At 38.0% G+C, this 24,535-nt stretch overlaps 1 protein-coding gene and 1 non-coding gene across 2 annotated transcripts in view; both read left to right on the forward strand.

The window, feature by feature from the left end:
• Pbld (phenazine biosynthesis like protein domain containing) overlaps positions 1-24,535 on the forward strand; it is a 55,385-nt gene that overhangs the window by 6,620 nt on the left and 24,230 nt on the right. Inside the window, exon 2 of the mRNA XM_071611227.1 lies at positions 9,468-9,553. The gene's annotated coding sequence lies outside the window, so the exon portion shown is untranslated. The remainder of the gene's footprint in view (positions 1-9,467; positions 9,554-24,535) is intronic.
• On the forward strand, positions 15,713-15,785 carry Trnam-cau (transfer RNA methionine (anticodon CAU)). Its single transcript has one exon. It is a non-coding gene; the product is annotated as a tRNA-Met (tRNA).

A 24,535-nucleotide genomic window follows, 5' to 3' on the forward strand; every position in this document is an offset into this window, starting at 1 on the left:
TACACACTCATAACTTAAAGTATTTGTATCAAAAAGAAGCTAGATTAACAAGTTGTTTTCAGATTAGGTAGTAGGAAGGTAAAAAGAGTAGGAACAGAAATATGTAAAATAGAAAAGAAATAATACAGCTAGAAGTTGATAAAAATCTAACAAGTCTAATCAAGAAAAAATATCAATGGAAAGGAAGCTATTAAAACAACTCTACAGATGCTAAAAATGTATTAAGTTAGCATTACATTGTATAATTGCAATCATATAGCTTACATAACTTGGTCTATTTTAGAGGATAGAAACCCCTGCTTGTTTACACGATCCGTGCGAGTGATACGTTTTTTCCCATCCTTTCACTTTCAGTCTGTGGATGTCTTTGCCTATGAGGCAAGTTTCTTGGAAACAGTATATTGTTGGCTCTTGTTTTTTAATCTAATCTGCCAGTCTCTGTCTTTTGATGAGTTTAGGCTATTAATGTTCAAAGTTATTATTGAGATATGATTTGTATTCTGGGTCATTTTGGTTTATTTCTAGTTTTTAATGTGAATTGTTTCTCCTTTGATTGACTATTCCTTTAGTGTAATTTCTCCATTCACTGGTTTTCACTTTTTTTTTTTTTTCATTTCATCTTCGTGGAATATTTTGTTGAATATTCTGGAAGTCCAGGCTTTCTGGTTGTGAATTCTTTTAATTTTTGTTTATCATAGAAGGTTTTTATTTCATCTTCAAATCTGAAGCTTAATTTTTCTGGATATAGGATTCTTGATTGGTGTCCATTTTCTTTCAGAACTTGGTATATGTTATTCCAGGACCTCCTAGCTTTGAGGATCTGGGTTGAAAAATCAGCTGAGATCCGAATTGGTTTCCCCCTATGTGTAATCTGATATTTTTCTCTCGCAGACTTTAAATTTTTATTCTTATTCTATATGCTAGGCATTTTTATTATAGTGTGCCTTGATATGGGGTCCTATAAGCTTCTTAGATTTTATTTTCCATTTTATTCTTTTTATTTATTTATTTCTTTCTTTCTTTTTTAAGTTGCTCAAACATTACAATGATCTTGACATATCATATATCATACATTTGATTCAAATGGGGCATGAATTCTTATTTTTCCCACGTGTACAGATTGCAGGATCACATTGGTTATACAGCCACATTTATACTGCTATACTAGTGTCTGTTGTATTCTGCTGCCCTTCCTATCTCCTTCCTAACCCCCCTCCCCTCCCTTCCCCTCCCATCATCTCTCTCTACCCCATCTACTGTAACTCATTTCTCTCTCTCTCTTTTTTTCCCTTCCCCCTCACATCCTCTTATATGTAATTTTGTATAACCCTGAGGGTCTCCTTCCATCTTCCATGCAATTCCCCTTCTCCCTCCCATTCCCTCCCACCTCTCGTCCCTGTTTAATGGTAATCTTCTTCTTCTCATGCTCTTCCTCCCTGCTCTGTTTTGAGTCACCCCCCTTATATCAAAAAAGACATTCGGCATTTGTTTTTTAGGGATTGGCTAACTTCACTTAGCATAATCAGCTCTAATGCCATCCATTTCCCTGCAAATGCCATGATTTTATTATTTTTTAGTGCTGAGTAATATTCCATTGTGTATAAATGCCACATTATTTTTTATCCATTCATCTATTGAAGGGCATCTAGGTTGGTTCCACCGTCTAGCTATTGTGAATTGTGCTGCTATGAATATTGATGTAGCTGTATCCCTGTAGTATGCTTTTTTTAGGTCTTTTGGGAATAGTCCAAGAAGGGGTTCCATTTCATTCTTTAGCTTTGGCAAATTTTCTGATATTATTTCCTTGAAAAGATTGTGCATTTCTTTGATTTGTATCTCTGTGCCCTTATCTATCCCAATAAATCTTAAATTTGGTCTTTTCATGTTATCCCATAATTCTTGGAAGTTCTGTTCATGATTTCTTAACATTTTCTCTCCATGGTCAACTGTATTTTCAAAATTATATATTTTGTGTTCATTGCCTGAGGTGCTGTCTTGCAAGTAGTCTAGTCTCTTGATGATGCTTTCTATTATTGTTTCCTTCAAGGATTCTGTTTGTTTTTTTCCCCAGAGTCTCTCTTTATTGAAGTGATTTTTTACTACCTGTATTTGATTTCTTACACCATCCTTTACTTTGCAGATCAATTTAACTATGTACATTTTAAACTCCTTCTCTGGCATTTCTTCCACTGTGGTATCTATTCTGTTATTGGAGTATCTTGGTTTGCTTGGGGTAATTTGTTCCCTTGCTTTTTCATGTTGTTTTGTGTCTACCCATCAAACAGTATGGATCTGAAGCAGCAGATTTTTCTACCCTATGAACTTACAGTGTCCCTAAAGCTTTCCAGTTCCACATTGTTTAAGGGGAGACAAATAATAACAACAACTAATGCATACAATTTATAGTACTAAGCCAAATAGTTCCTACTATGATGTCCACAGTGTTAATTATCACAATAAACAGAAATGATATGATCAGTTATGCCTATAAAAAAATAGCATGTTTGCAAAAGGGTTAACATTTTCAAATGGTGGATGGGGAGAGAACAGAAGTGATATAGGATGTGATGATTATGAGGGAGGAGGTGTAGAAGACAGAAGTAAAAGATTACAGAAGAGTGAAAGAATGATAGGGATTGGCTATTAGAAGAAAAGAGAATCGAGAAAAACAGGAGAAAAAAATATACATAAAGCAAAAATTTAAATAAAAGGAATTTAAAATAAAAGACTATAAAACAAAACTAAAATATACTAATCAAATATCCTAGTTCACAAAAAAATAGTCCATGTAAAGTAATTGGCTTCAAAAATGCTAGAGATGAGAAAAAAAAAAAAAGGAAACTATATACAATGTTCACGTACCAATTAAGGTCACAATTAAACAGTGAAAAAAAATCTTGATGAAAATTTATTTATTTATTTATTTTTTAGAGAATTTTTTAATATTTATTTTTTAGTTTTTTTCGGCGGACACACATCTTTGTTTGTATGTGGTGCTGAGGATCGAACCTGGGGCGCACACATGCTAGGCAAGCGTGCTACTGCTTGAGCCACCTCCCCAGCCCTTGATGAAAATTAAAAAAAAAAAAATTTTATTGAAGTTCAAAATATTCTCAGCTTCTCTTCTCAGAAGTTTCAGGTGGGGTCTTCTGGAGTGTGATGCTCCACCCTCTGGATTGCTGGAGTCAGAGAGGTGATCCTGCAGGCGGAATTCCTAGAGACAAGGTTTAGCTTTAGGTTGGCTCCAGGCTCTTTGCTGAATGCCATTCGGTCTGGAGTTTTAAAATCAGCACACCTCCAGCTCCCAGTACTTGCTTGTCCATGCTGGAGAACTTTACCCTAGGGCTTCCCTGGGTTCCACTTGTGTGGTGGGTGGAGCCCATTCTTAGTCCCCTATGTCACCTGCAGACCCCACGTTTCTTGGTCTTGGGTTCAGTCTCCAATTTCTCTGGCCCTGGCCCTTCTGAGTTGCTGGCCAGATGTGAGTTCCTGGCCAGATGGGTCTCTCCCAGCCAGTCTTGCAAGCAGTCGGGTTCAAGGGGGCGGGGTAGAGCTGAATGGGTTTCCTCGACCAGTTGTACCTTGTGTAAACATCTCTACATGTTTGATTTTCTTCTTGTCACTTAAGTACACTCTATGTCATACAGCATGTGTTTACTGGGCTTTTATTTTGGGCCAAAGTCAGGTTTTCCAGGAATCAATTGGCTTCCTCAGTTGAGGGCCCCAGTGCTGCTCCTGCAAATAGTTCCTTCATTTGTCCTCCATATGCTGCCTGGAGAGATAGTGGCTTCTTTTCCCACACTCGGATGTCCTGCAGGAAGTTCTTCAGGTTTGTTGGGCAATGTCCTTGGTCTCTAAATGCTCAGTACCCAGACTCAGGCCTTCCTGCCGCAGTCTGGCTGGGCACAAAATCACGAGCCACCACACAGCTTGTAGATTCAAACAGCAACTCTTTATTCCTGAACTCACACCAGCCATCTACAATCACGTTCTGGGGAAATCCACGTTCTCTGCCCAAATCCACCCCCACTCGGCTTCTGTCTCCCAAAAAATACTGTCTGAATCCCGTGAGAACTCAAGGGGAACTCAGGCAGCAGGATACGCCCTATTCCCAGCAGGAATAACCTTAAACCTGGAATGTCCTAAACAGGGAAGCCCTAAACCGGGAACACCCTAAACCCGGATCCGCCCTGGTCCTTGAGCAAGGTCACCTAATGCAATGTCACTGCAAAATGTCCTATTTCCACGAGTCCTTCCACTAAGCAACATGGGGTACGCTGGCAAGGAAATTGTCATACCTACTTGGCTAATGGCTCCTAGCACCTTCCAAAAGTGCAGGTTCCTTTAATTCCCTTATCTTCTACTATGCTCACAGAGGGACCTCTCTGGCTAGAGCTTCTGCCCTTCTGTGGCCTTCTCTGTGCCACTGGGGATTTCTTCCTTATTTTATTATGTACAACCTCCTATGTCCCCAATCTGCTTTGAATGTCCAGTTTTAGTTTCCAGTAAACTCCCTTCTCTCTTTTTTATGTTCACTTACTTTGTGGAGAAGCTGCCTGTTTTCTAAGTTTTATGCCCCGGAGCAGCCAGAAACTCGACCCTCTCTATTCTGCCATCTTGGATCTCCCTTTTTAAAATTTTTTGTTTTGAGATGGGGCCTCGCTAAGTTACTTAGGGCCCCCATAAGTTGCAGAGGCTGGCCTCGAACTTGCTATGGAATCATAGGCATGTGTCCCTAGGCCTGGCTGTACCTACTGTCTTTGGAAAGCACTGATCTCCTTTGGCATGATTTAACATTGTGTCTCAAGATAAGGATTAATTACATTTTTTCTTCCTGAGACTTTTTATTTCTCTGAGTCACCTATGTGTTCATTGTGGGACTATGGAAACCAAAAGGCCTCATTCAATTTTAATAATTATGATATTAAGTAAACAAGTAGAAACTCAAAAGGAAGAAAGAACCTAACACATTCTTTCTCTAATGTTTGAAAATAATTAAAAGTATCCAACATTCTTTCTAATCCCCTGGATTACTGTGAATGCCAAGGAAAACAAACACAGAAGACAGTTAAAGACTATAAATCAAATTTTGGTACTGCTTTTAATATGTCATAAGCACATTAATGACTTAGAAAATATAGCATAGATAATAGATTCTCCTACCATAGTTTAAAGCTTAATATAAAAATGCAGTTTTCATTATATATGTACCTATGCCTGTCAGTCTCAAACAGTGATGGTCACACTGGTAGCAGAGGCATTTTAAAGTGATTCATTTCCAAGTCTAGTCTAGAAAAGTTATTATTTTGTGGACCAAGAAACTAAAGAATAATTGTGAATAATTGGAGAAAATGTTCTAAGTTTATGAAAAAATAAATAAATAAAATTTAGAATTGCCCTCATCATCAAGGAGACTGGCCTAGGTCCCAATCCTAGTTCTGGCATTTACATACCAGCTCCCAGTTAGTTGATTCTGTAGCAGTTAACTTTTTTGAACCTCAGTTTCTTAATTTCTAAAATGGGTTGTTAGGTTATTATACAAGGTAGTGAATAGAAGTTAAAATATTAATAACCCTAGTCCTATGCTGTTACTTGTAGTTGTTATGGCACTGTTAATAAATTTGGTTCTCTCTCTTTTTTTTTTTTTTTGGTACTAGGGATTGAACTCAGGGCACTCAATCACTGAGCCACATTCCTCAGCCCCATCTTGTATTTTATTTAGAGTCAGGGTCTCACCGAGTTGCTTAGACCCTCGCTGTTGCTGAGGCTGGCTTTGAACCTGTGATTCTCCTGTCTCAGCCTCCTAAACTGCTGGGATTACAGATGTGTGCCACTACACTGGCCTATCCCTTTTTATTTTTTATTTTGAGCTAGGGTTTTTCTAAGTTGCTGAGGCTGGCCTTGAACTTGCCATCCTCTTGCCTCAGCCTCCCAAATTGCTGGGATTACAGGCGTGTGCCACTGAGTCTGTCTCTTTAGTTCATTAAAAAAAATAATTTTGAGGGGCTGTGGCTGTGACTCAGTGGTAGAGCTCTTGCCTAGCATGTGTGAGGCACTGAGTTTGATCCTCAGCACCACATACAAATAAATGAAATAAAGATATTATGTCCATCTACAACTAAGAAAAGTATTTAAAAAATAATAGCAATAATTTTAGAAATTTTACAATAGTGGTGACGCATGCTTTTAATCCCAGCAATTCTGGAAGTCTGAAACAAGAAAATCACAAGTTCCAGAGCAGCCTGGGCAATTTAGCAAGACCCTGTCTCAAAATTTAAAAAAGAGGTAGGGATGTAAAGCACCCTTGGGTTCAATCCCAGGACCAAAATAAGAAGAAAAGAAAATCACAATAGTAATCGATTTACCAAAAACTGTCCTCAAAAAATGTGCAGAAAATTCCTATATACATTTTTACTCAGTTTCCTCTGTTGTTAACATCTTTCATCATTTATGTTACATATGTGACATCTAATGAACTAATATTGGTCTATTGGAGAATGTTCCATGTGCACTTGAGGAGAATGTGTTGTCTACTGTTTTGGTCAGCTTTTTTTTTTGCTGCTGTGACTAAATGGCCTGAGCAGCACAACTGTAGAGAGGAGGAAAAGTTTATTAGAGGGCTTACAGTTTCAGATATCTGATTCCATATAAGGCTGGTTCTATTCGGTTCCTCAGGGTTCAAGGTGAGGCTAAACATCATGGCAGGAGAGTGTGGCAGAAGGAAGCAGTTCACATCATCAAAAAGCAGAGATGTTGTGGGGACAGATGAGGCAAGACACTGAAGACAGCAGGAAACAGTTTTATTTGGCTGCAGCCAGGTTCAGAGGGCACAGCTTTTGCTGTAATCAATCAAACCCCTGAACCCCGAGTTAAGGCAATTTCAGAATTTTATACCCAGAATGTAAGGGGAGGGGCTTAGAAGTTCACAGTCTGCAGAAGTTCACATAAAAGCAGTTTTTTTTTTTTTTTTTTTTTTTTTTCCACTGTTCTGGGGAAGTTAACCCTCCAAGGACAGTGCCTGAGAAGGGGAGAGCTTCTTCTCTTTCTTTCCTCCCCCTGCCAGCTGTTACCAAGAAGCCCAATCGGTGAAGCCTTGGCTCAAGGCCAGAGGCCTTGTTTACACATTTCTTCAAACTACTAAACTGGATACATGTTTGTGAAAAACTAGTAAGGGGGTTTCCAACACCTGGGGTGCTGATTTCTTCCTGGCCAGTGGCCAAGTAAAACAGGGCAACATGAAAATAGGAAGTTTATCTACATTGAACTCTTTTGTAGAGACTCTTTTGCTGACAGTCCTAAAATCAGCCATGGTGAAGATTTCTGGAGAAGCCCAGTTAAGACTTTTCTGTGGAGAAAGGGGTTGCCACTACAGAGAGAGGAGGGCTGTGGCTGTAGCTCAGTGGTAGAGCACCTACCTTGCATGTGTGAGGCACTGGGTTGGATCTTCAGCACCACATAAAAATAAATAAATAAAGATATCGTGTCCGTCTACAACTAAAAGAAGAAGAAGGGGAGGAGGAGAGGTCTCTATTTGCCAGATATATATATATATATATATATATATATATATCCCAAAGCCATACCCCAATTCCCACCTCTTCCAGCCACACCCTACCACTTCAGTTACCACTCAGTTAATCCCTATCAGGGGATTAATTCACTGATTGGATTAAGACTTTCACAACCCAATAACTTCTCCTCTGAACCTTTTGCATTACATATGAGCTTTTGAGGGATACCTCACATCCAAACCATACTATCTACTGTTGTGGAGCATTCTACAAATGTTATTTTCTTTGTTTTTTTTTTTTTTTTTTTTTGGTGGTGGGAATTGAACCCAGGTACATGCTACGTACATGTTCTACCACAAAGTATATTACGTCCCACGTGTCTCTACAAATATCTTTTAGGCCTAGAGGGCCTAATACTATAAAGTATTACTGAAGTCTTCTTTTTTCTTATTGATCTGTGTAGTTTTATCCGCTATTGAAAGTGGGCCTAGAAATCTCCAACTGTCATTGTTGAATTGTCTATTTCTTCCTTCAATTTGATGAGTTTTGCTTCATGTATTTTGGGGCTTTGTCAAGTGCATATATGTTTATAATTATCCTATCTTCAGTTAATCCCTGTATTATTATAAAATGTTCTTCTTTGTTTCTATTCACAACTTTTATATTGACATCTATTTTGTCTGATATTAGTAAAGCCACTCTGGCTCCTCCACTCCCTCAGTATGAGAAAACACACATATACACACATACACACACGCACACACACACACTGGGGTTTGAACCTATGGCTTGTGCATGCTAGGCAGGCATTCTACTAGAGTTACTTCCCCAGCACTTTTTTTTTGGAAAAAGAGAGAGAGAGGTTTTTTTTTTTTTTTCATATTTATTTTTTAGTTTTCAGCAGACACAACATCTTTGTTTGTATGTGGTGCTGAGGATCGAACCCAGGCCGCACGCTTGCCAGGCGAGTGCGCTACCACTTGAGCCACATCTCCAGCCCAAGCACTTTTTAATTTTATCTTAAGATATAGTCTTGCTGAGTTGCCCAGGTTGGCCTACAATTGAGATCCTCCTGCCTCAGACTCTGGAGTAGTTAGAATCACAGGTGTGAGCTACCACCCCTGGCTCTAGTATGAGTCTTTTAATGCAGACTGATGTTGAAGATGTCTGAGAGATTTCCTAGTCCCATTACAGTTGCTAGCGTTCTCTTCAGTTTGTACCTCATCAGGCTTATTAGCAAGAAGCACATTCTGCCATACATTAAACTCCTTAGGCTCACTTCTGCATCGTTTCTGTTTTATTATTATTATTATTATTATTTTTTTTAATGTGATGCTGGGGATTGAACCCAGGGCTTTGTGCATGCAAGGCAGCACTCTACTACCTGAGCTATATCCCCAGCCCCTCTGTATGGTTTCTATTATTTATAGCCAGATTAAAATATGGTTTAATGTCCAAAGAAATGTTTTTCCTGATTCAACCCTCCTCGGTTGATGGTTGATGTGGTGTTTTTGTTGGTGACTACAACTTGCCACAAATGTTTGTCTTGGTTTTCCTTGCTGATCTCAATCAGATCATCTACTTTCCAAATATCTGGGAGGTTTCAGTTTGGAAATTCTTCTGTCACCCAAGGCTCTGCTTCTTGTTCCAACTTGAAGGGTTTGGAAATGAAATGCCCAAGAATGTATTCATTTTCTTAACTCTTTGGCACAGAGGACTCTGGAATCGTAGCTCAGTGATACAGAATCCAACTCCAGAGCCTATGGAGAACCTTAGGGAGAGTCACAGGGTCAGGAATTTCTGGGCAGAAGATGGCAGAGTGGGCCTGGCTTTCTTTGATTATTCCTTGCAAGTTTTGTTTTCAACCTATTTGTGCTTTTGAATCTAAAGTTTCTTAGAGAAAGAATTTGGTTATTTTTTTTTCTATATTTTGTTTTGTTTTGTTTTGTTTTACAGTAAATCTCCAGCCCATTTAAGTTACCCAGACTGACCTTGAACTTGCCATTCTCCTGCATCAGCCTCCTGAGTCACTGGTTTTACTGGTAAGTGCCACCACACCTGGCTGGTTAGATCATTTAAAAAAATCTATTCTGCTTCACTGGGGATATAGCTTAGTGGTAGACTGCTTGCTTAGCCTGCAGGAAGACTTGAGTTCAATCCCCCCTGCCCCACCCCCCCCAAAACCATTCTGCTGATCTCTGCCCTTTAATTGGAGAGTTGATCCATTAATCACTTGTATGACAGGGTTTATATCTACCTTTGTAATATTTCTTTTCTATATATCTTTTTGATTTGTTTTTTGAGATGGGGTATTCTTATGTTGCCCAGGCTGACCTCAAGTGTACCATCCTCCTGTCTAAGCCTCCCAAATAACTAGGGTTATAGGCTTGTGCCATACAACTCACTTCTATATATCTTATGTCTTTATGGTTAATTGTTCTATTTTTCAATTTCTTTAATTCGTTCATTTTTGGTTGTGCTGCAGATCAAACTCAGGAACTTGTTCATGTTAGCAGGTACCATACTGAAAGCAAGGGACAACTTCTAAATGAACCCTGTATCTTCACTTGCTTTTAGCTATTTGTGTTTAGTTGATCTTAAAAATTACTAATTTGGGCCAGGCATAGTGACACAGGCCTGTAATCCCAGGGACTTGGGAGGCTGAGGCAGGAGGATCACGAGTTTGAGGCCCTAAGCAACTTAGTGAGACCCTATCTCAAAAATAAAAATGGCTAAGGTTGTGGCTCAGTGGTAAAGTTCCCTTGGGTTCAATCTCCAGTACCAAAAAAACAAACAAACAAACAACAACAACAAAACCCCCTAATTTTGAAGGTCACACAGCTGAGCAATATTTTGTTAATCTTCCATTATCTTTGCTATAGATAAAACACCTCTGATATGTGGATCATAATGCTAATGGTTGCCAAGGTTACTTTTCTAGGACTTGAAGGCCACTTTTGTTGAAACCACTGACTCTTCACTTGGGCCTGTGCAGGTGTTTAGTAGGTGAGCTTTTGATGTCAGATGGCCAAAAGCTTCATCCACAGATCATGTTAAAGCTGTCATTTTCTGGACATGTGATCCTGTGAAAAGCCATGAAGTTTCCTTACAAATGTGCAGATCACTGATTACTTCACCTCCAATCATCTTTACCTATACCTTAAATCAGCCTGTTTCTTTATTTCATAAATATGTCTAAATCCCATCTTCAGAGAGGTGGGTTTGAGTCTTGAGTCTCCCTTTCCATATTCAGCTGCTTTATGAATTCTTTCTCTTTTGCAAAACTCAGTGATTGGCATACTGTGCAGCTGGCAAATAGGCTTGGTTTGGTAACATTATTACTGAACTACCTCCTTAGCTCCTACTTCCTTTTCGTTCTTTCTTTTCTTTTTTTCTTTTTTGGTACCAGGGATTGAACTCAGGGGTATTTGACTACTACTGAGCCACATGCCTAGCCCTATTTTGTGTTTTATTTAAAGACAGGGTCTCTCTGAGTTGCTTAGCACCTTGTTTTTGCTAAGGCTGGTTTTGAACAGCTGATCTCCTGTCAGCCTCTAGAGTTGCTGGGATTATAGGCATGCGCCACCACGTCTGGCCCTAGGAAACTCTTAATTTATCCTTTGCTTTAAAAGTTTTTCTGGAGATTCCTGGCACAGTGGCGCTTACCTGTAATCCCTGCAGTTTGGAGCCTGAGGCAGGAGCATCACAAGTTCAAAGCCAGCCTCAGCAAAAGCGAGGCACTAAGCAATCAGTGAGACCCTGTCTCTAAAGAAAATACAAAATAGGGCTGGGGAATGTGGCTCAGTGGTTGAGTGCCCCTGAGTTCAATCCCTGGTATCCCGCTTCTTCCCCTCAAAAAGTTTTTGCTGGATATGATTCCTTGGTTGACAATCTTTTGTTCCTTTGCTTGTTTTTCAGTCTATATTCTTTCTCATCATATATCATTTTACTCTATTCTGGCATTAAGAGAAATCAGTTTTTAATCTTTTTATGGATCAGTCTTCCATGACGAATCATTTCTCTCTTGCTTTTTTTTTTTTAATCTTTATTTATTTATTTTTATGTGGTGCTGAGGATCAAACCCAGTACCTCACATGTGTGAGGCAAATGCTCTACCATTGAGCCACAAACCCAGCCCTCTCTTGCTGTTTTCATGTCACTCTTTTTTTTGTCATTTTCATTGTTATTTACAGTTTGATCATGATGTGTCTAGATTGCTTTGAGTTTATGCTACTTGGGATATGCCTCTTGGCTGTGGAGATTATTATTTTACATCAAATTTGGGAAGCTTTTGGCCATTATTTCTTCAAGTACTTTCTCTGCCACTTTCTCTCCAGTCTTCTGGGACTCTCATTGTACATATTATGGGGTACTTGATGTTGCCTCAGATCTCAGGCTCTATTCCTTCTCCTCCTCCTCCTCCTCCTCCTCCTCCTCCACCTCCTCCTCGTTTCTCAGACTGGATAATCTCAATTGATGTATATTCATATTCACTAGCTTTTTCTTTTGTCTGCTTAAATCTTCTGTTGTGCCCTTCTGGTTAATTTTCCATTTCAGTTACTATACTTTTCACTTTCTAAAATTTCTACTTGGTTCTTTTAATAATAATAATATCTCTTTTTATTGATATTCTCTACTTGGTTAGGCCTGATTCTCATAATTTTCTTTTCTCATACTTTTTTTTTTTAGTTCTTCAGACATATAATTTCCTTCTGTTTCTTGGAACATATTTAAAATAGTAGATTTCATGTTTTTGTCTAATAATTCCAACATTTGGGCTCCTAGAGGGACAATTTCTATTGATTGCTTTTTTCCCTTTACATGTCATATTTTCTCATTGCTTTGCATGTTTCATTATTCATTGTTGAAATATACATAATGAAAATATACATAATGTTGCATCTCTAGATATCAGATTCTCCCTTTCCCATTATTTGTTGTTATTGTCATTTATCTAGTGACTTTCTCTGAAGTCTGTGTTCTTTGGTGAATGTCTCTAGTTTGAGTGTCTGAAGTCTCTAGTTTGTTAGCTTGGCATTAGCTAATAATTAGACAGATATTTTGTTAAATTCCAAGAACCAATATGTCTCCCAGTGTTTGCTGAAGGGCTCAGTGTGTGTGTTTTGGGTCACACCTTCAATACTCAGTCAGAGGTGACAACTTTGCCTTAGCTTTCACTTTCTGCTTGTACCAAATCTTTAGGTCAGCCAGATGTTAAAGTGTAGGTTATCTCAGGTCTTTATGTACATAATTTTAGGATATATTCAGAGTCCTTTTCATGTGTTTTGCCTTCTAAATTCCCAGGAATATGTCAGAACTTTTCTTTTTCTTTTCTCTCCCTCTCACTTTCAGAGACCAAGACCTCATATGTGCTAGGCAAGTGTTCTACCACTGAGCTCATCTGCAGCCATGTCAGAGCTTTTTTTAAAAAAAATTAATTAATTAGTTATTTTTAATTAGGTATATATTATAGCAAAATTCATTTTGGTTCTTTGTACACAATTGCAGCACAACTTTTCATTTCTCTGGTTGTACAAGATGTAGCGTCACGCCATATGTGCAGTCCTACCTAGAATAATGATGTCCATCTCATTCCACCATCTTTCCTGACCCCATCCCCCCACCAGAGCTTTTAAAAAAATTTTTTTTTAGTTGTCAATGGACACTTTATTTATATGCAGTGCTGAGAATTGAACCCAGTGCCTCATATGTCAGGCAAGTATGCTACCGCTGAGCCACACCCCCAGCCCGTGTCAAAGCTTTTTAAAACCCCTTTTTAAAACCCCTTCTGGATATCACATTCCCCTGCTATTCATTAGGCCTGTAGTTTGTCCCAGTTGTTATCCACTGACTCAGGCTGACATGATGTTATTAAAGAATTGTTGCTGATTGTTTTTTACAAATAACCCTGGAAAAAAGGCTTTTTGTACCAGGTGAACTCTGAATCAGGTCAATAAAGACAAGGGTTGTTATTGGGCTCTACCAAGGAGATCTCAGGTAAAATAATGATAATTATTTATGAATGGGGCTTTCAAGAAACTTCAACCATATCTTTTCTTTTGCAATTGGTTGTTGGGCAATTCCAGGATGGTAGTTTCCAAGGTGACCCATGAAGCTGGGGAGAGAGGATGAGATAGGGCAACTTAAAATGCCGCAGAGCTCACTGATCTTATTGAGAGTCATGCTTCCCCTGCCCCTCAAGTGCTGGAGATCAAATCCACAGCCTTCCCCATGTTAGCTAGGCAAGTTCTCAACCACTGAGCTATACCCCAGCCCACACATTTTATGAATAAACATTTTCCTTAAATATATTAACATTATGAACTACATTAATGGATATTCTAATATTGAACACTATTGCATTCCTGGAATAAACCTTAAGGAACTTTGTTTTAAGAAGGGAATGGGGGAAAAGTTTACGATAAAAAGGGAAAAAAATAAAAAGAATCTAGGACTGGGAAAGTAGCTCAGTGGTAGAGCACTTGCCTAGGATGTGCAAGGTCCTTGTTCAATCCCTAGCACCACAAGAACAAACAAACAAAAACTAAACTAATGGCAAATTTCAGTTACTTCATTTTTGTTCAGGGCTAGCTTTGGGTTCAGGAGGTGCAAAATCAGCTACTTTTATAATTCTCCTTTTTTGAGCTTTCCCCCCCCCCCACCAAATTGGCCATATCTGAAATCATACAAAAATGACTATGAAAAATTATGTGAATGTTGAAAAGAATGAGTTGTGTACTCTTAAGGAATAAGGAATATAACTTTGTGTAATAACATGGAATATGCCTACCGTATATTGTTGTTATACATATATAACAATATATGGTAGGCACATTCCATGTTATTACACATCGTTACATTCCTTTAAGTTGTTATACATATATATCTTCTTCCACACACACATTAGTAGCTAAATGAATCTAATTTTAAAATTAATTTTATTCCAAATTTTGAGTTAAAACATATTTTACTTAAAATTTATAATTCTTTTTTATTGACTTTGTTTTTACCAACTGAAAGAAAAGCAGATAGTATTTATGTATGCTATGAGTGCTAAACTCTCTTATTAAATATTTACAATTTCAAAGAAGGAAATTGGTGTTCATTAATTAAGGAAACACTAAGCTGGGTGTGGTGGTACAGCCTGTAATCTCAGCAACCTAGGAGGCTGAGGCAGGAGGATCACAGGTTCAGCAACTTAGTAAGCCCCTGTCTCAAATTAATGAAAAATAAAAAGTTCTGGGGATGTAGCTCAGTGATCAAGTTCCCCTGAGTTCAATCTCATGTATCATAAAACAAAAAACAAAAATGTGAAAACCAAGTAGATTCTTATATGCTAACAGCTACAGAATAAACAGGAGTCAACTTTCTGTTATCTGTACTCAAAGGACGCCTTGAACAAACTAAGGCTATTAGAAAAGGACAAATAAGCGTCAGAGTTCCCAGGTACACCCCTGGGAAGGTTTAATGACTAAGCTATTTGGACAAGATGAGTTTATGATTTCCCTACATTTACATGGTAAATGAAACCAAAATTAGAATAGAAGGAAGCATCTACAGTGTTTTCAAAAACAAACCACATGGCCCAGTGCAATTGGACATACCCATGATCTCAGCTCTCAGGAGAATGGTTAAATTGAGGTTAGCATGGGCAGCTTAATGTTACCCTGTCTCAAAATAAAAAATAAAATAAAAGGGCTGGGCATGTAGCTCAGAGGTAGACTGTTCCACACAGACTCTCCTGGGGAAGGTAAGGCAGGGAATTGTCAAAGAGAACTTAAACTTTTTATACTATTTTACTGTTTATGAAGGAGGTTATATTCATATACTAAAGTGGTGATTAAGGGCTGGGGTTGTGGCTCAGTGGTGAAGCGCTTGCGTAGCACATGTGGGGCCCTGGGTTGGATTCTCAGCACCACATAAAGGTAAATAAACAAAATAAAGGTATTGTGTCCAACTAAAAATAAATAAATATTAAAAAAATAAAGTGGTGATTAATAACCAACTTATAAAAACAGAGTTTAAATGAAGAGATGAGAGGGGCTAGTATTGTGGTTCAGTGGTAGAGCACTAGTCTCACATGTGTGAAGCACTGGGTTCAATCCTCAGCACCACATAAAGATAAATAAATAAAATAAAGGTATTGTGTACATCTACAACTTAAAAAAATTAATAAAAAAGATGAGAATGTTTGAGGGGCTGGGGATGTAGCTCAGTTGGTAGAATGCCTGCCTCATATGTACAAGGTCCTGGGTTCAATCCCCAGCACCCCCAACTCCGCAAAAAAACAAACAAACAAACAAACAAAAAAAAACATTGAGAATGTTTGAGAAGTCATGAATAGATTTATGAGCTTGTACTGTCAGGAATAATAAAGCATATTTGTTCAACATTATTAAGGGACATAGAAAACCACTATAGGTGTCCAAATGGAATGTGAGTGAAACTAAAGAAAAATCATTTAAATTATTTGGATCATTTTAAAATCCATTGAGAGAGCTCTGCCTGACAGCTGTGCCTCAGAAATAGCCATTAGTTTGACCAGTATGCCCAAATTTGTGCAAACTCACTCACTTGTTGGGCAAAGAAAGCAAGTGAATTAAACTTTACTGCCTCAATGGTATAGTGGTATAGTGGTAGAGTGCTTGCTTAGCATGGTTGAGGTACTAGTTTCAATCCTCAGCACCACATAAAAAACAAATTTTAAAAAAAGTTAAATTCTTTAAAATTCTTTTTCTCTCTCAGTAACTTAGGGGGAGGGTAAGGCTGACTTTTCTTTACAGATATGAAATTAAAAATTTATTATTGGGGGAGGGGAGAGAGAAAGAAAGAAATTGAGGTTCTCAGAAATAAATTCCAGCATAGATGCCCAGGGAAGACCAGTGTGGTTCTTTCATGAGCCTCTTTCCTGTCCCCAGGAGCACAGCATTGGAGCCTGACACACAGTAGCTCTTGAACTGAACTTTGGATTTCTGAACCTGCAAAGATGAAGAGCAAATTATTAACATTGGCTCCAGCAGGTCTTTGTACCCTTATCACCATTCCTTCGTATCCTTTCTCCCCTCTATTTTTGTATCCCACTGATTGTCCTATGAATAGGACATGCACTCTACCTAACATGCCCATTTCCACTTCTGATGAACAGTTTTTTTTTTTTTTTTTTTCTTTATGGTACTGGAGATTGAACTCAGGTCCCTGTTGTGGGAGCAAGCACTTTCCCAACTGAGATATATCCCCAGCCCAGATGAGCACTTATTTTTTTGTATGTTTGTGGATCCAATTTAATATCACCTGTTAAAGAAGGCCATTATTTTGGACTTGCACGAGACCCCAATAGGTCCAATTAAAAATCAAATTGGATGGCCCATACTGTAGTGCCAGTGTCACAAAGTTGTTATCTGATGGTCCCAGAAATTAGGAGAATGAAAGCCAGATTTTCCAAACAGACCAATCTATGCAACAGTGAAATTTCCTCTGCTTTAATCCTTATACCCTTTAATTCTTACAAAAAGTAACCTGAAGTTTTCTGATGTTAACCAATCAGTTGTTTTGTACTTTTCTTTCTCCCTGTCCCTACCTTAGAAGGAAAGTAACTTTGAAATGACCCATGCACTTTTTGTCTTTGTTTTTGCTTTTTTCAGGCCTTTTCTGTCTGTAAATCCAATCTCTAAAAATACAACAATAACCAGAATCAAAACAACATTTTCTACTCAGTCCATTGGAATGCTTACTCTATTTTATGGAATGAAATGTTATCCAATTCTAGAATCGTAAAATAAAGTCAATTAAGATCTTTAAATAAATTGTTTTAATTTTGTTCTTTGATACCCTGCACCTCTGGAGCTCCCTCTGACCATCTCCTGGGCAGATTTATTGTTCTCTCATTGTGTTCCTGAGTATTTTATCTCTATATTTTTTTCTCATATATTATAATTTTTATGTTGGCCCACCCCACTGGCTGTGATTAATTTGAGAGAGCAATAGGATTTATTTATCATTTTATTCCCCAAATCTAACATGTACTGGCATTTAGCAAATATGCAGTAATTTTTGAAAATGAAATCATTAATGTGACTTCTACCTTAAGCATAATCTGTCACCATAGAGTACAAACAAGGACATTAATTGACTAATGATTTGGCTGAGCGTACAAATTAAAATTAATATATTTTAGAAAAATATTTTTATACTTTTATGGTGTTGGAAATTTCATGCTCTTTCTCTAGTGTTTTTCCAAGTACAGCATCAGTGTTACCTGGGAGCTTGTTAGAAATGTAAATTCTTGGGCTGGGGATGTGGCTCAAGCCGTAGTGCGCTCTCCCGGCATGCCTGCGGCCCGGGTTCGATCCTCAGCACCACATACCAACAAAGATGTTGTGTCCGCCGAGAATTGAAAAATAAATATTAAAAAAAAAAAAAAAGAAATGTAAATTCTTGAACCCCACCTGAAGACTACAACTTATAAGTACCGCGCGCTAACCGATTGCGCCACTGGAGCTCCGTACCTGAAGACTACAAAGTCAGAAGTTCTGGGCATAGAGTTCAGCAATCTCGTTCTGATGCATGCCAAAGTGTGCTTCTGGAACCAAATAAAAATACTTAGAATCTTACACTTGGTCACCAACTCCTTTCATTTAATCATATAAAAATCTTTTTCATTTTTTATACACAAGACAATACAGTTTTCTAATTTTTTTGTACCAGGTCCCTTGGTTCTTTTTGTTGTTGTTTTAGTGCATTTCAGTTGTAGAACAATAGATTTCATCATGGCATATTTGTATATGCAAATAATAGACATTGATCATCCACATGCCCTTAGTATTCTTGAGTATCTTTTTTTGGTGGGGAGAGGTACTAAGGATTGAACTCAGGGGCACTCAACCCCTGAGCCACATCCCCAGCCCTGTTGTATTTTATTTAGAGATAGGGTCTCACTGAGTTGCTTAGCACCTCGCTTTTTGTGAGGCTGGTTTTGAACTCGAGATCCTTCTGCCTCAGCCTCCCGAGCTACTGGGATTACAGGCACGCACTACCACACCCCGCTCAATTCTCTGTATTCTTAATTTCTGTTCTCTCTATATTCTTTCCACCCTTTATTTTTTTTAAAAAAATATTTTAGTTGTAGATGGACACAATACCTTTATTTCGTTTATTTATGTTTATGTGGTGCTGAGGATTGAACCCAGTGCCTCATACATGTGAGGCAAGCGGTCTATCGGTGAGCCACAACCCCAACCCCTCTTGCCACCCTTTCTTTACTAAGCTTAGGAGAAAGGAAAGATTTAAACTGAAAGAGTACATGGCAGCTGGGAAGCAAAGAGAGACAGGAAGGGACCAAGTTCCCAATATCCCCTTCAAGGGCATAATCCTAATCACCTAACCCATCACTTCCCAATAGCACCACATGCAAAGGCACCACTAAGCCTTTAACACATGAGTCATTGGGGGACATTTATCCAAACCATATTGTGCAGTGATAATTCAAAATTTCCATGGACTAAGATTTTAGTTCCTTAAGTGAGGGTTTTTCCTGTTTTGACCTTGAATATATAAGGCATAAGATGTGGTTAAGAACATAGTCTCTGGACTTAGACTATTTGAGTTCAAATTTAGGCATTGTCTCTAGGTGTGACCTTGGGCAACTTTTCTGAGCCCTAGTTATTCATCCATTTATCTCATGGCAGTTCTATGAAGATTAAATGCTCTTAGAATCATACATAGCACATAATAAGTATTATGATTACTATTGTTCTTGGAGATTTATGCAGCAATTAGAATTGTGTTGGGCTGCAAGTAAGAAAATTCTGGACTATATTAGTTGCCTATTGCTGCTGTGACAAATGATCACATAAACAGTGGCTTAACATAAAGTTTTTATGTTACAGTTCTGGAGGTATGTTATATATTTGTTTTGTTTTCATCCATGGCTGCTGCTCATAACTCCCATAGCTCTTGTTATTTCCTAAATGACTAGAAAACTAAGGTTTAAGTATTTGGCCTTTTATCTTTGGTTCCTTAAGCAGCTTTGAAACAGCTTTAGAATGATAAAGATAAAATAAAAGATATCTTTTGTTATAGCATTGGGGCCCTTTGTGCAAAATTCTGTTTCTGATCTTCTCGTGTCCTCCTTTACCTGCTCCTTTTTCTTCTTAAACAGGTCATAGAAACTAGAATTTCTCTTTCCTGTGGTGAGTCATCAAAAGGAAAAATATAATTTTCCCCTGCCTTTCTGTCTTGGAACTAGACATAAAGAAATTCTCTGATTTACCTTGTTGGGTAGTAGGTCTGTGCTTTCCATCTCAGAAGTGGTCCTAACCAATACTGGAATGAAGGAATGTGACATATAGAGTCCATGAAGGCTCTCAACAGACAGAACTTGTAGGTTTTCCCCACTCCATTGAATCAGCATTAAATTATGTCCTTTTGTCCAATCACAGTTCTACATGTTTACTCATGTTCCAACCATGCTCATGCAATAATTGAAAACCTAAAATGATAGTGTTCAGGGAGCTTCTTTCTTTCATACAGAACAGATATGGAAGAAGCTCTAGGCCCTTTCTCCTGTATTGCATCCTGTACATCTCTTCATTGCTATTCTTTAAAATATCCCTTTGATAAACCAGTAAAATGTAAGTGTAGTGTTTCCCTGAGTACTGTGAGCTGCTTTAGTATATTAATTAAACTAAAGGAGGGGTTTGTAGGAACCCTAGTTGGTAGCTGGTTGGTCAAAAGTTCCAGAGGAATGGACTTGTGACTGGAGTCTAAAGTGGGGGGAATCTGGTGGGTCTGGGGTCTCAACCTGTCGGCTGATGCTACTTTTGGGTATATATTGTCAAAATTCAATTAAGTTAGAGGACATCTAGTTTGTGTCCAGTACAGATTTGTTGCTTGCTTGCTAGTCGAGAGGCATTCCCATACATTTTGGGATCAAGGAGGTGGTCTGTGTTGTGGGTATGTCATAGGAAAGACTAAATTGGAGTTTTGTTTGTGTGTGTGCGTGTGTGTGTGTTTCCCCTCTATATTGAAAGGGGAAGTAAGAAGGATCTCAAACTCAAAGAGTTGGCAAGGCTGCTGATATGGATGAAATTGTGTCCCCTGTACCCCCCCCCCCCCGAAAAAAAAAATTCATGTGTTGATGCTTTACCCAGAGTGTTATGATATTTGTAGATGGGATTCTTTGGAAGGGTATTGGGATTAGATGAGGTTATGAGTGTAGGGTCCTTATAATAGAATTAGTGCCCTACTAAGAACTTGCTCCTTGTCCCTGCCCTATGACCATGTGAGTACACAGCAATATAGCAAGAAGATGGTTCTCTACAAGCCAGTAACAGAGCCCTCCACAGGAACTGAATTGGTCAGCGCCTTGATCTTAGAATTCCCAGCCTCCGAACTATGAGAAAATAAATTCCTGTTGTTTAAACCACTGAGTCTATGGTTATAGCATTCTGAGCTGATTACTAAATTTTTTTTTTTCTTCTGGAGCACTGAGAGAGAATTTTTTGTTGTTATTGTTCACAGTACTGGGGATTGAAACCAAGGTGCTCTACCACTAAGCACCACCTCCAGCTCTGTTTAAATTTTGAAACAAGTTCTCAGTAAGTTGCTGTGGCTGGCCTCAGACATACTATCCTCCTGCCTTAGCTTCCCAAATAGCTGGTATTACAGGTAGGCACCACCATACCCAATAAGAATTTGTTTCCTTCCAAAACATTTCTAACTCCTAAAGGCCACTCATATTCTTTAGTTTGTGGCTCCTTCCTTGTGTTAGTCAGCTTTTTTGTCACTGTGACCAAAATACCTGACAAGAATAACTTAGAGGAAGAAAAGTGTTTGGGGGCTCATGGTTTTAGAGGTCTTAGGCCACAGTTGGCCAATTCTATTGCTCTAGGCTTGAAGTAAGGCAGAACATCCTGTGAAAAGGTGTTGTGAAGGAAAGCTTCTCAGCTCATGGCTTCTCAGCTCAGCTCATAAGAAGCTGAGAGAGAGCGAGAGGAGCCAGGGACAAGATATATAATCCTTAAGGGCATGCTCCCAGTGACCTGCTTCCTCCAGCCACACACCACCTGTCTATAGTTACCACCCAGTAACCCATACAGATTATTAATTCATCAAATGGAATAGTCCACTGACTAGGCTATAGGTCTCATAATAAATCATTTAACCTCTGAAAATTCTGCATTGTCTATTACAGGCCTTATTGGGGAATACCTCATATCCAAACCATAACATTCCTCTTTTTTTTTTTTTTGGTGGTGGTGGTACTAGGGATTGAAACCAGAGATACTCTACCACTGAGCTACATTCTCAACTCTTTTTATTTTAAAAATTGAGACAGCGTTTTGCTAATTGCTAAGCCTGGCCTTGAATTTGAGATCATCCTGTCTCAACTGCTCAAGTAGCCAGGATTATAGGTGTGCCCCACTATACCTTACTCCTTCTTCTTTTTTTTTGGAGGGGGGAGGGGGGAAGGTGGTACCAGGCATTGAACTGTGGGGCACTCAACCACTGAGCCACAACCCCAGCCCTATTTTGTATTTTATTTAAAGACAGTGTCACTGAATTGCTTAGCGCCTCACTATTGCTGAGGCTGGCTTTGAACTCACGATCCTCCTGAGCCGCTGGGATTCCTTCTCTATTTTTAAAGCTAGCAGTAGCATCTTCAAATCTCTTTCTGACTTGGACTTTTATGCCTCTGTCTTCTATCAGCCCACCTTGATAATCTGCCATAATCTTCTCATTTTAAGATCACTTGATAAGCAACTTTAAACCCAGTTACAACTCAGATTCTGGGAATTAAGGTGTGGACATCTTTGGGGACCCCTATTCTGGCTACCACATGGACTAACAATGGTTTGAAACTTCAGGACATTTATTATTTACTAAACAAGAAGCTTGGAGGTGGGAGCTTCTAATGTTTACCTAGCAGGTTAACTATATCATCAAAATCCCATACTCTTTCTTCCTTACCTAGTATCTAGTATTTTAAGTTTTAGTATTTTTCAGCTGAGACCAATGAGGCTGAATTCCAATCAAGTTAAAAACATGTTCTTGACATACCTCTGATTTTCATAATGGTATCAATCCTGTTCAATTTATGAAAACTACTTTTCATTATCAGAACTTTATTTCTGTTCTCTACTGAAATGATCTAAAATAATAAAGGCAATCTATAGTAAAATTAACAAATAATTTCGTAAGCAGATCATATTGTACTGTTGATAATGGCGATGCTCCTGAAATGGAAATGTTGTCGGGCAGATGGCACCATGATGAGAAATCCTCGCATTTCTCAGCCAATATATCAAAATTCAGTTTTGATGTATGCTCAGTATACTACTTACTTAAATAATTACTTCAATAAATATTTATTGGGTGTCAGGCATTGTTCTAGGAGCTGAGATTATAAGCCATGAAGAAAAGCAAGAAAAGATCTGACTTCATGTTGTTTACTATCTGGCTAGAATAATCCCAAAATGCAAATGAAAGTCCAAGATATTATTTTTTATTTTTTAAGATATTTATTTATTTTTAGGTGTAGATAGACACAACACAATGCCTTTATTTTTATGTGGTGCTGAGGATCAAACCCGGGTCCTGCCCGTGCGAGGCGAGCACTCTACTGCTGATCCACAATCACAGCCCATTCCAAAGGTATTATTTTTGATCTACCAGATTAGTAATGATAGGACACTCATGTTTTGTCTAAATTGATATGTTTGGGGCCAAACAGGGTCTTATTCATTCTAGGCAAGTGCTCTGGCATTGAGCCAAAGATAAATCTAGCACACACCTGAAGATAAATTTAAGTGTCTATTTGACCCAGATAATTTTTACCTTTAGTAATCTATTATAATTGAAGAATCAGACATACAGACCAAGGTTTGCATTCATCAAGTTTGTTTACCACATCATCTTTAAGTGAAAAATTAGAAACAACTTAAAAATTCACTGAAAGGGAAATGGCTAAATAGCTTATACCCATAAGCCTGCTGTAAATATATTAAAATGATATTTTTAAAGCTGTTGTTGTCGTTGGAAAATACTCATGCTACACTGTTAAGTAGGTTAAAATTTTCTGATTAAAAACTATATATCTAAAACATTAATAATGTTGTTTCTGATTTGTATGATTATAGATCAGTTTTTTATTGTCCAAGATTTTTAGAATGAGCATATTTTTTATAACTAGAAAAAAATGTATTCTTTTAAAAGAAAGTAATCTTCATTGGGAGACTGTAAGTGACACATGTGTCTCTTGGATATTTCAAGCATTTTATTAAAACATAGCCTGAGGGCTGGGGTTGTGGATCAGTGGTAGAGCACTTGCCTAGCATGCATGAGGTACTGGGTTCGATCCCTGGCACCACGTAAAAAAAATAAAATAAAGGTATTGTGTCCATCTACAACTAAACAAACAAACAAAAACATAACCTGAGCTAGTTTGGGCCACTCGAAGAAAGAATATGATTATTCTTCTAAGTTCTATTTGTGATATGAAAAGCTAATACAAATTTGAACAATATTCCACTTAGCCAATATTTTTTTTCTAGTAGCAAGCAGACTTTTATTAAGGATAACGAAGATATCTTATTTGAAAATATTATCTAATGGAAAATAAAATAATCGCAATTATCTTTTAATCATAATTCATTTTGAGTTTTAAATAATTTCATAAATGTGGTGTGTCGAAAATGCTGATTTTTTTCCTTAATTTTATCATTCCTTAAGCATATCATTCACATTGAAAAGTTCCAAAACTTCATTTAAGCTTAAAAAATAATTTAAGAATTAACTTAGAAGTTTTTAAAAAAGATTCTTGGAACTGGTAAGTTTATACTTTCATCAAATTAAAATGAAATTTTGATTTTTGAAATAAAACCAAATTTTCCTGCTTCTTTACATGCCTGATTTTAAACTGATTTTTTAAAAAAATATCTTTATTTTACATTTATGTGGTGCTGAGGATTGAACCCAGTGCCTAGTGCATGCTAGGTGAGCACTCTACCATTGAGCCACAACCCCAA

Source organism: Marmota flaviventris, chromosome 4 (genome assembly GCF_047511675.1).
Source record: "Marmota flaviventris isolate mMarFla1 chromosome 4, mMarFla1.hap1, whole genome shotgun sequence".
In the NCBI taxonomy this organism is placed as follows: Eukaryota; Metazoa; Chordata; class Mammalia; order Rodentia; family Sciuridae; genus Marmota; species Marmota flaviventris.